General features: G+C 37.5%; 2 long non-coding RNA genes across 3 annotated transcripts in view; both read left to right on the forward strand.

Annotated features, from left to right (window-relative positions):
- LOC106997536 (uncharacterized) overlaps positions 1–2,096 on the forward strand; it is a 6,921-nt gene extending 4,825 nt beyond the window's left edge. The window contains exons 2-3 of the long non-coding RNA XR_001443731.3: positions 191–337; positions 1,206–2,096. This is a non-coding gene — a long non-coding RNA (uncharacterized LOC106997536). The remainder of the gene's footprint in view (positions 1–190; positions 338–1,205) is intronic.
- Positions 1–9,347, forward strand: part of LOC114676754 (uncharacterized) — a 143,151-nt gene extending 133,804 nt beyond the window's left edge. Inside the window, exons 1-2 of one of the 2 annotated variants that reach the window (XR_003727804.2) lie at positions 7,871–8,181; positions 8,745–9,347. This is a non-coding gene — a long non-coding RNA (uncharacterized LOC114676754). Of the gene's footprint in view, positions 1–7,870; positions 8,182–8,744 lie in introns of those variants that run through there. The other variant, XR_013415461.1, reaches the window with a different exon arrangement.
- The last annotated feature ends 3,665 nt before the right edge of the window (positions 9,348–13,012 follow it).

The following is a 13,012-nucleotide window of genomic DNA, read 5'->3' on the forward strand; positions in this document are numbered from 1 at the left end:
CCACTAATTTAAAAAACTATGTTAGAACAAGCAGGCCTGGCTGACCTCTAAGACCAGAAGACAAGAGCTGAGAGAGACCCAGTAAACCCTGCTTCTGAGAGATTGCCAGGGGCACTATTAATGGAAGATTATAAAGGTCTCTTTTAACTTTTAAACTTTATCTTTTATTGCTTTGACCCGGTTGTTGCAGGAAAACTCCTCGAGAAACCACACAAGAATGGAACACTTGCTTAGAGACATGAGAGTAGCCTAGAATCTAAGAATCTGTGCTTCCTTCTACAGTTGTCTTTGGAAGAAGAATAGACATTCATGGCAGACCAAAGATCACTCTCTGAAGGTAGGACCATGTTTTTATATCCCCTTCAGCACCCAACGTGGTGCCTCACATGAGGAAAATGCTCAAAATAATGGTTAATTACACATTTTGAGATTCACACATCCTGGAAGAGCATCTTTCAACTTTTAAAGGGTATTCCCCCTTTTGATAAACATGTACTCACATTGCTGACTATATGATCCCAGATTCTGATCCAGGACCTTTCACCTATCTATGCCTCCATTTATGATTACCTGCTCTAGAAGTTGAATGAATAGAAAAGGAAATGAGCATTTGTTTGTTGAAAACTATTAAGCTCCAGGCACATGGCAAAATGTATCTCATTTATATCATGCAGCAATTTTATGAGATAGGCATTATTTTCTCCATTTTAGATAAAGTAACAAGAGCGGTATGAGGTTAAAAGACTTGACCAAGGCCACAGAGCTAAGGCATGGCAGAGCCAGGACTTGGATTGCCACATCTGGATGATTCTGAAGCCTACATTCTTCACATGCCATCAGAGTGGGTCTTACATGGAAGTAGGCCTTTCAGAGCTTCCTAGAATGGATACTAATCTAGGCGCAAGTGTTAGCTCTTTCAAAACTCTCTTTGTATTGATCAGTCTCTTTGGATCTCAGTTTTTTCACATGATCTGAAACATGAATCATGCCCTTCTCACAACAGAACAACTGTGAAGATTAAATGAAGTAATAATTTATGTGAATTATAAAGAAAGACCGTTTTATAAATGTGAGATGCCACATAATGCCTTGACTTACTATAAGGCGTAAGGATAAATGTGATAACTTTTGTAAATTACTTGGCATCCTACCTGAAAAATTATATATGCTCAATAAGTGTTCATTTTCTTTTCTTCTTCCTTAAGGTGTTGTATGAGAAATCCACATAGGAGCAACCCAAGAAAACCATGCAGGTCAATACTAGCCTGGAAAGACAGAAGGAAAACATGCCAAGTGGAGCTCACCAGAAGGACAGCAGTCAGAGTTCAAGAGCCCAGCTTTAAAAGGCATGTGTTCACTGATGTGCTTTAAAATCTGTAATAAACAGTAGTATACTCTGGTAGTGAGGAAGAATTGAGGTACTTGGAGAACTGGAAGACTATTTGAAGACGATGATGATACCTACTGATCATGTGAGTCAAGACATTGGAGTCTTGTCTACAGATTACATGAATGGCCTCCAATGGTGAAGATTTGAATTTAAGGTTGCCAAGCAAGAATTTCAGAAGGGGCCTCCTTGACTTTAGAAAATAAATGTGACACTGGCTCAAGCTGCCTTTCTATCTATCTGTCTTGGGTAGCCTCAGCAGTATGCATTAGCTTGGGGGAGGAGTAAGAAAATAGGAGATAGTTTTGTTCCTATTTGAATCAACCCATTTATGCCAGAGGCTGCAAATTTTTTGTGTGAAAAATAAGACCTTGGCAATGACCTTGCACAGTAGGATATAAATAACTCCCACAAGTGTAGTGTTCCAATAATGGAACACTAGGCATACATAGGTTAAGGTTCATTAATATTTAACTGCTTTCCAGTGTCTGTGTCAGTAGGTATCATCAGCTTCTTCAAATAGACTTCCAGTTCTCCAAGAGCCTCAGCTCCTCCTTACTACCAGTGTATACTATACTTTATTACAGATTTTAAAATTAGATTCTCCTGATCACCTGGAAGTCAGAGGAATCAGGGAATGAGGACTTGCTTTTTCAAATCCTCTTTCTTTTCCAGCATTTCTGCTCTAGCTGCTGGATTTCCAAGTTAGTCATCTACAAGTTACACTTCTTCTTTCTGTCACTTCATCTCACATGCATTTTGTGGGCATCTTAGTCTATTTATGCGGCTTTGTCCCCTGATGTTTAAGGAAACTCTGCTTGAGGGTGTTGCTAAAGAAAATTCCCAGCCATAGCTCACAGGAAACAGGAGAGAAGGAATCTTCAAATCATTGCCAAGGCCCAATTTCAGGATGGATAAAGAGAACATTTTTCTGGTGTCAGTGACTTGGATCTTCTGCCACTGAAAAGGTCACGAGCAAGGCTAGGAAGATCTTAAGGTAATTCTCAGGGTTGTGAAAATCAAGTGAGCTACTAGAAGTAAACATGCTTTATAAATTATGAAATATTTCACAAATGCAAGGGAGTATTTATGTCAGAGGCTGGAGGGCCTAAGATTCACCTCTCCTCCCCTCCATGTTCTGACTGAGAGAATAGGTATAAAGATAACAGGCCAAAGGGAACAAGCATAGACTTTGCTACATGTAGAGAAAATGACCACATCCCTAAAAATGCAGAGTCTACTAATGTCTGGATTAGAGAATACAGCTTGGAACTGAGGTCAACATGAAATTTTTCTAATATGCTCCTGAATCCAAGCCATAGTATCTCCCTGACAGGTTGACTCTGTCTGAGAAACAGGCTCCAAATCCATTTACCCAATTAACTGTGGGTCTGGGAGTGGAAGGGAGCTCAAAACCTGTGGTACCCAGACAGCTCACAGCTAAAACCAGGACCCATGGATTACATAAAGCCTTGACCAGTCAGTACACTCTTTCTCCTGGGAGGAGGGAATTAGATGAGAGAGAGGCCCCCAACAATACCCAAGGGAAGAGAGGTCCGAATTCCAATGGAAATGGGGTTGGGGGGGGGATACATTTCTTTATTTCTCAATACTTCCTGTGGGGAATAATGATATCATAATTTAAATTTCCTGTGCAGAGCAAAGAAACTCATAATTATTTTGGGTAACTAACTTCTCTGTTCCACCCTGGTCTTTCAGTTACCCTCCCTATATTTAGTTCACTGTGAGTAGTTAGGAACTGTGTTGTCAGCAAAAGCCCAAGTTCAGAATCAAGGATAATAAAGGAGGTCAAGAAGCTCCCAAAGAATGAGTTAAAGGCAAGAGAAGAATGCATTTCAACAAGTTGTTTGAGAGAGTTATGCTTACTCAATACATATCTGCTTACAGTAACAACATATATTTAGAGTTATTTCAAAACCTGATTCTTGAAATTCATGTTAAAAATAATTTTGTTATGGGTTAAATTTAATAGCTGTAACCCCTTTTTCCTATTGAAAAAATTCTTTTTGTAACAGATTTTCTCAGGGAGGCAATTATCATATTGTAAAAGACACACTATAATTTTTCACCAAATATCTGCTAAGTATCTGGCATATGCTACACAACATGAGATATCCAGAATTGAATACGATATGATGCATCTTCTAAAGAGCCAATATGAGAGGCAATGGAAGCAATAATAATATAAAATGAGCTAGATGTATAGACTTATAATCAAACTGGAACTGAATATGTGCTCAGAATGGGATCCATATATAGTAATAGAGTGATTACTAGTTTGGGGAGCAGGGGCAGGGATGGGGAGAACTTTGGAAGGACAGAGAAACTCAGGAAAGACTTCAGGGAGGAGGTGGCATTTTAACTGAGTCCTTGAAAAGTGGGTATTATTTAGACAAAGGAAAGACAAGATGTAATAGACAAAGGGAGTAGTGAGAGAAAGATACTGGGTAGGTTGCAGATTAGAAAGAGAGAATAGCTACTGTTGACTAGATTATAGTGCTTGCCAAAGGGAGCAATGATAAAGAGAAAGCTGATTAGAGATGAAATAGCAGAGCTTTTCATGGCAGGCAAGGGATTTTGAACTCTGTTCTCCATGGTAGTGGGCCTTTATAACAAAGCCATGAGCAAACTGCAGGATGTCCTACCTGTTTGGTATGTATGAACCTTGGCTTTGTCTTCCAAAGAACTGGAGGTGGAAGGGGAGGCTATTTGGGAGGCTGTTCTAATTTTCCAGCAGAAGTTGTATTTGCCTGAGCTAGGATGGTGGCTGTGGCAACTGCAAGGAGAGGAAGAATGGCAAATGTCTTGCTCAGAAAGAACCGATGGCATTTGATATACCTGATGTTAACCTAGTGACAGCCAGGCCCACTTGCTTTAACAGAGATTCCCCTCATCTTTGTAACTGGTAATTAAAAAAAAAAAACAAGAATAAATTAAAATCATTTAGGTAAATACCAGCTGTCTTCAATCCACTGATTTCCAAGCACTGCCCCATTTTCAGAGCTCAACAACACCTGAGTAACTTGCCCATGGGCTTCAAACTTGGCTCACCACGTCAGCTTGCTGTCCCTTTTTCATTTCTTTAACACATAGAGCCACCATGGACCATTTCCTTTGCACAAAGGGTTCCATAGCTATGGAATAGTTTGAAAATCATAACTCATCCAACCTTTATAGATGAAGGAACTGGAAGGATACTGCAATTTCTGGACTCCAGGTCACATCACAAAAGAAATAGATAATAAATCCTCTTTTCAATATGCTGAATTCCCAATTTCTCTTTCAATGTTGTAACCCTGCTGTGTCATTATTATTCTGTTTTTCATCCTGGCACAATATTAACATCAGAGCTTGATTATAGATTTATCAGTATTCAGATGTGGAAAAATCAATCATTTACGAAAAGAACACCAGTGTTAGATGAAAAGCTGCAGAGCCACTTCTGTGGAAAAGGAGTAGAGATTCTTGCCTGAGTGTTCTCTGTCTTGTTTCATAATTGCTGTGTAGTACCATTTTACTAAAATAGCTAATATTTCATTAACAACTCACATTATAGAGTCAGATTATTATGGATTTTGTTTGTGACAGGAAAGTTTATTTTTCTTAACCAAAATAATTACAAGCCATGAATCCTCATGAAGGTAGAGGTTGTTGACATAATAAAAAGATAATTTAGAAATCCAAAAAGGGGTCTGAAGGGTCAAAGTGAAAAGATAAGTAAAATGTATTTTCCTTTTAATAAACTCATACTCCCTGAAGACATCTGAGAAATGGTAATAATAGCACACAAATTATTAAATTTCTAAAGAGGATTAATGGAATGCAGCCTTGACAAAATTTAGTTGCACTCTCTTGGTATGCCTCACATTTTGTGATGACTCTATCATGTGCTTTCTCTCTACTCCTCACATTGTACCAGAGCATCTAAAACCCTAAGGTGTGCACAGATCACAGATTGGCTGGACAATTACAACAGGAATGCAGATTCTCATTCAGTATGTCTGAGATGAGCCTGGGATGCAGGTGATGCTGATGGTTCAGGAACTATACTTTGAGTAGCAAGGCTATACATACTGCTCTGCTCTGACCCTGTGGAGTCTGGCCACCTTCACAGGGTCTCCTATATTGATACTGCAAACAATTTTTTTTCTCAAACAGTGCTCCCTGGTATTCTAGGGAATAGTGGGAATTGCTGAAGAGATAGGGTAAGGTCCAGAAGTAGACTCACACAAATACTGCTAGGACACTACCACTCTGCTAGAGCAGTTCCATTTTTATGGGTTTGACATATAAGCTGACTAACATGGAGAAACCCCGCCTCTACTAAAAATACAAAATTATCTGGGCATGGTGGTGCGTGCCTGTAATCCCAGCTACTCAGGAGCTGAGGCAAGAGAATCTCTTGAATCCAGGAGGCGGAGGTTGCAGTGAGCCGAGATTGCGCCATTGCACTCCAGCCTGGGCAACAAGAGTGAAACTCTGTCTCAAACAAACAAACAAACAAAAACTCCAATGCTTAAAAAGGAAAAAACCTGAAAATGACAGCTCTAGGCTTTTCCATCTTCTCTTCATCAAGGAAAGCTATTGCTTGCTGAGAACTTACAGTATGCCAGTCCTCCGCAAAAGGATTGCCCAAAGTCACACATTTAAGAATACAGGCTAGGGTCCTAGAGCTGTCTGATTTTACCTAAAGCCTAGGTTGTTCCACATGCACCATTCTTCCTTCCTGTCCTGCTTCTGTGCTTTTGTCCTAGCCTCAGGGGTCTAATGCTCTGCTTTCTCTGGTGAGAGTGAGTAATGTGAGAAACTATTCAGTATTTGCTAATGGATTCTGTAAAGAGAATGTGAACAAAAGATCAATATTCATGTATCAATGTATTTCTATATATAGAAGCAATGAAAATAGGAAACTAAATTTAAAAATATATACCATTTAAAATAGTTCTAAAAATGAAATAGTTATAAATCTAGCAACTGTAATTGTATAATAACCATAACTAACATGCTATATTTGCTACATGTTCAATTACAAAATGCTAATGAAAGAAATCAAAGAAGATCTAAGTAAATGGAAAGACATACAGTGTTCATTGTTTGGAAGACTTAACATAGTAAAGATGCCAATTCTCCCAAAGTGAGCTATAGTTTTAAGCAACACCAATCAAAATCCCAGCAATTTTTTTTTTGTAGGTATAAACAAGTTGGCGCTAAAATTTATATGGGAGAAAAGAAATTAGAAAAACTAAAATAATTTTGAAAAAAATAATGTTGGAGTTCTTTCAGTATAAGTAAAATTTTTAGGACTTACTATAAAGTTACAGTAATCAAAACAGTGGAATGAAATTGGTGAAGAGATAACAAGTGGATCAGAACAAAAGAGAATCCATAAATAGACTTATACAAATATGGCCATTTAATCTCTGACAAAGGCAGTTGACAAAAACCATTCAATGAAGAAACAATAGTCTTTTCAATAAATGGTTTTGGAACAATTTATCTTTTTATGTAAAAACATGAATTTTACCTAAATTTCACACCTTATGCAAATATTAACTCAAAATAGAGCCTAGCTCTAAATATAAATCATGAAACTACAAAACTTTAAGAAGAAAACATAAGAGGAAATCTTTATGACCTGGGGTTAGATGATGACCCCAAATGACACCAAAAATACCATCCATAAAATAAAAATTGGATATATTAGTCTTCATCAAAATTAAAAAATTTTGCTCTGTTAAGGACATGGTCAAAAGAATGAAAAAAATAAGCCATAGACTAAGAGGAAATACTGCAAATTACATATCTTACAAAGGTCTTCTATCGGTATACGTAAAGAACTCTCAAAACTCAATAAAAGATGACAACAACAGTTACAAATGGGTAAGGGGCTTGAACAGACGCTTCACCAAAGAGGATTTAAGTATGGCAAATAAGCACATGAAAAGGTATTCAACATTATTAGCTATTAGGGAAATGCAAATTAAAACCATGATTCAATACTGCTTCATACCTACTAGAATAACTAAAATAAAAATACTAATAATACCAAGTGCTGACCAGGACATAGAACAACTAAAACTCTCATACATTGCTGGCATAAATGCAAAATGATATAACTACTTTGGAAAGTGGTTTCGCAGTTTTCTATAAAGTTAACGTATGCTTACTAGTGATCCAACTCTCTCACTCCTGAATGTTCATCCCAGAGAAATAAAAATTTATGGTCCCACAAAAAGCTGAATATGAAAGTTCATAGCAGCTTTACTGGTAAAACCATCTAAATGTTCTGTTGCTTAACAGGTGAATGGTTAAACAAATTGTGGTACATTCCTACAATGAAATACTACTCAGCAATAAGAAGGAATAGACTGTTGATACATTCAACAAGTTGGGTGAATCTCAAAGACACTATGCTGAGTAAAAGAAGCCATCTCAAAAGGTTATTTATTCTATAATCCCATTCACATGACGTTCTTGAAAAGATAGAGAACAGATCAGTGGTTGCCAGGGGTTGGAGGAGGGGATAGTTGTGATTATAGAATGACAGCATGGAGGACATTTTGGGGTGTTATGCATGTGTGCTTTTTATAGTAGTAATTACATGTATCTACATGTTTTGAAATTCACAGAGCTGCATACTAAAAGGAACAAAAGCACAAAACAAACAAACAAGCAAATGGTGGTGGAAACTATTTTTAAAACTTCCCTGTTTTCAGAGCTCAAACTAGTCCTGCTGAAAATATTTTTTAAAATATGAAAGCATAGGGGAAAATGTAAGTATTTTGTTCTTTTGGATTTTTCTGTTCTAGTTATGCAAGTAAATTGAGGTAGAAAAGCAAGCCTCCTTTAGTTGGTTTGTGAGTACAGATGAGTGTTTTAACATCCAGATTTGGAGGGAGTACAGGAACTGAAAGAATTGAGAGTGTTTGTGGCTGGTCCATCCAGACCAACAGGGGACAGTATGTGTTACTCTGATGACTAGAAATTTTGTAGATGAGCAAAAGACATTCTAATTATCAATTAATGTTTATAATACTTACATCCTCTTCCATTAGTCTTATCTGTCAATGTTAACGAGTCAATATAGATAAGATTATGATCATTTCATGTGAATACTTGCACAAAAAGTAATATATTTAAGGACTAAAATTAGGTTGTCAGTTCATTCTATTCCTCTGGTATCCCAAAACTAGGAGGTGGAGCCTTAGCAATTCGTTACCACTGTCCTTAGTGTTAACTGTGAAATTGTAGGTATAACAAACTTCTAGGTCAGGAGTTAGCAAACTACAGTTCTATGGCCCACAAGCTAAGAATGTCTTTCTATATTTTTAAACAGTTGTATAAAAAAGAAGAAGAGGAAGAAGAAGAAGAAGAAGAAGAAGAAGAAGAAGAAGAAGAAGAAGAAGAAGAAGAAGAAGAAGAAATGGCAGAGACAATGTCTCAGAAAGCCTAAAAAGTGTACATTTGTCCGTTTTTAGAAAAAGTATGCCAATCCCTACTCTGTTCCCAATTTGAAAAACAAATAAATAAAAAGAAAAACAAGCAAGTCTCTCAGCCAAGAAGGAATCGATGGGAACTTTTTCAACCTTATAAAGTGGATCTACAAAAAACTACAACTGATTACAGATTTATCAGTATTCAGATGTGGAAAAATCAATCATTTACGAAAAGAACACCAGTGTTAGATGAAAAGCTGCAGAGCCACTTCTGTGGAAAAGAAGTAGAGATTCTTGCCTGAGTGTTCTCTGTCTTGTTTCTTAATTGGAGTCTTCATAAACACTAACATCACACCTAGTGGTGAAAGTCTGAATGTTTTACCTCTAAGACTAGGAAAGGGTGGCATGGATGTCCACTCTCCCCACTCTATTCAGCATTGTATCAAAAGATCTTGTCAGTGAAGTAAGATAAGAAAACAATAAATGGCATCCATGTTGGAAAAGAAGTAACACCATCTTTATTTGCAGATGACATTATAATCTAAATAGAAAATCCTATGGAACCTACCAAAAAGCTAATAGAACCAATAAGCTAGTTTAGCATAGTTACAAGACACAACATATAAAAATTAGTTAGATTTCAAAATAGTAGCAATGAACAATTAAACTTTCCTTTTAAAATTTTCAACAACATCAAGACATGAACCACTGGGGGATAAATCCCATGAAACATGGCAGAAAAAAAATTAAAGAAGATCCAAATAAATTTAGATATATACTCTGTTCATGAATTATAGGAATAAATATTATTGAAATATTAATTTTACCTAAATTGATGCACAGATTTAAGGCAATACAACCGAAATCCGAGCAGACTCTCTTTTGGACAACTTGAAACTGCTCATACATTTTAATGGAAATGTGAATGACCTAGAATAGCCAAAACATCTTTTAAAAAAAGACAAAGTTAGAGGACATATACTACCTGTTTAAAAGCATAAAGGCGAACAAGGAGAGGTAATGGCCCTCGTTGTATTTTTTGATGGTGAAGATAAATTGAAATATGTTTTTCAGCTCTCATATTGCATTTTTAGACACACACAGCAAACGGTGGGTGATGTTTGTAAATATACTATTTGAGAAAATGTCAAAGTAACTGGGAGTATTTAGCCTGGGGAGAAAAGGAGGGGTTTGTTAAGGAGGCCAGATTACTATGTCAAAGAATATGAAGGGCTGTTGTAATAGGAGAGGTATTTGAGCTATTCTGTGTAGCTTCTGAAGGAAGAGCCTGAACATACAGAAGGCAAAGGACGACTTGGCTCAGAATGAGGATAAACTTTCTGGAAGCCACCTATCATGTATGATATGTTGAAACTAGATTACTGTTTCTAAAAGTGTAGTCTGAGGTCTATTTGCATCATAATCTTAGAAAGATGGTTTAAAATTTAGATTCCTGGGTCATAACATGAACCATTAATCTTAATCTCTGGGAATGGACCCAGGTATCTGCACTTTAAAAACCTTTGCAGACGAGTTGTGTATTTATTAAATTTGGAAATTGCTGGTTGAGATGACTGACAGGGATTCTTTTGAATTCAAAGAAGCTCTATTTCTCCTTTTCCTTTTCTAAAGGTCTCCTTTAATTCATTTTGTTGGGTAAATATGACAGTCTTTCTATAGTTTGCATTTAATTCTGTGTTCCAAACAACTTCATGGCAAATTAAACTTCATAGCACAAACTTTGGGAAATGTTTAATAATGGATGACTCAATGTGTTTTCATGTGGATTGTTATCATGGTAGAGCATCAAAATTACTTACTGATTGCTCCCTTTGCTTTAATGTCAGGATTTTAGCAATGCATGGACCAACTGTAGTCTAATGCATAGAAAGAAACATCAAAGTGATAGTCCCACCACAGGGTACATTATAGCCACCACATAGACTGTACTGGGTTGTTGACCCAGCCTTTTTTTAAAGTCACAGTGTTACAGGAAAGGGGTCTGGATCCAGACCCCAATAGAGGGTTCTTGGATCTCACTCAAGAAAGAATTCAGGGCAAGGGCAAAGTGAAAACAAGTTTATTAAGAAAGTAAACAAAGAAAAGAATGGCTACTCCACAGACAGAGCAGCCCTGAGGGCTGTTAGTTGGCCATTTTTATGGTTACTTCTTGATGATATACTAAACAAGGAGTGGATTATTCATGCCTCCCTTCTTCAGACCATATAGGGTAACTTCCTGACATTGCCATGGCATTCGTAAACTGTCATGGGGCTGGTGGGAGTGTAGCAGTGAGGACAACCAGAGGTCACTCTCGTCGCCATTTTGGTTTTGGTGGGTTTTGGCCAGCACCTTTACTGCAACCTGTTTTATTAGCAAGGTCTTTATGACCTGCATTTTTTGCTGACCTCCTGTCTCATCCTGTGACTTAGAATGCCTTAACCGTCTGGGAGGCCCAGTAGGTTTCAGCCTCATTTTACCCAGCTCCTATTTAAGATAAAGTTGCTCTGGTTCACACGCCTCTGACAACAACTGTTGCCTAGAGAAACCTGCAAAGGAGATCTCTATATATGGTCTGTGAACTAGGGATTACAGTCATAAAAACAGTAACATTTTAATTTTCAAATTTAAAAAGAAATAAAAAATTATCACCTCAACTCCACATATAGTTTCATGGCAGGAAGAAACATACCATTTAACTACCTTGCATATACAATTAAATACCTTATAAACGTCATTTAAACCATCTCCATCATCACAGCATTCCTGGGTATACAACAGCAGCAGGAAGGATAGGAGCTCTTCCACAAAAAAAGCAGGGAACAACTTTGCCAATTAATTCAATGTTATATACACTTTAAATAGCAAATGCAGGCATATCTAAGATTGTTAGTTCTCTGGATGCATTGGTTCCTTCTATCATTATGAATTGGACTTCCTTATCTCTGGTAATACTCTTTGTCTTGAAGTCAATTTTATCTGATATTGATTTGGTTTTACTGGCTTTCTAATATTTAGTGCGTGCATGATATGCATTTTTCTAGCCTTTAAGTTTCAACTTCTGTCTTTATACTTAAAGTATCTCTCCTGTGAATAGCATATAGTTGGGTTTTAGTTGTCGTGATTGCTTTTCTTTTCCAGTCTGACAATCTCTGCCAATTAATTGGAATAATTCATTCGCATTTCATCTAATTATCAATATGACTGGGTTTAACTCTATCATCTTTCTGTCTGTTTTTTATTGGTCCTTTTTGTTCTTTTGTCTTTCATGTGTGTGTGTGTGTGTGTGTGTGTGTGTGTGTGTGTGTGAATCAAATAATTTTTAGTATTTCATTCTCTTTTCTTTGTTGGTGTATTTCTCATAGTCTGGAGGCTGGAATTCTAAGCTCAGATGCCAGCACAGTCGAGTTCTGGTGAGGGCCTATTTCCTGACCTGTAGATGGCCATCTCCTTACTGGGTCCTCATGCAGTGGAGGAGACAGAGAGCTCTCTGGGGCCTCTTTTATAAGGGCACCAATCCCATTCATGAGGACTCCACCCTTATGACCCAATTATCTACCAAAGGCCTTACCTCCTTATGCCATCACATGGTGGACTTAGGATTTCAATGTATGAATTTTGGGGGACACAAACATTTAGTCTATAGTACCCTTGCCTCAGAGCTGCTAGACACCAGTAAGAGGGTACAAGAATTTGTATGCCCTAGCAAGGGCAGCCATATATTAAGAAGCAAGGCATCCCCAAGGCTCCAAAGTGCTACCTCAGACCTGGGCGCCCTTGAGCATGCTCCACTTGGACTAAAGAAAAAAGAAAGAATCAACCTGGGGTGATTCTCCAGGATGCATACTGTGGGTGCATGCATCAGAGCTGGAGAGGAACACAAAGTGGGTGATAAACATCCAAGGAGCTTCTCCTGCCCACTAAATGATCTTGAACTGTGACTGCTCCCTCCATTAGGCTGCTGTCTCTGAACCTATCCTTTATTCACTAAGTCATATTGTTGGGGTCCTTTCCATTAGATCTACTGTCCACTCTTCTCCTTACTCAACACTGCCCTTTAAAATTTAGCCTACATCAGTTAGCATTCTTCAAAACATTTATCCCAAATTTCCTCTAGTGTTGGTAGGGTGCAAGTTGGTACAACCTTTCAGGAAAAGTGTTTGGTTTG

This window comes from Macaca mulatta, chromosome 3, assembly GCF_049350105.2.
Source record: "Macaca mulatta isolate MMU2019108-1 chromosome 3, T2T-MMU8v2.0, whole genome shotgun sequence".
NCBI classification, from domain to species: Eukaryota; Metazoa; Chordata; class Mammalia; order Primates; family Cercopithecidae; genus Macaca; species Macaca mulatta.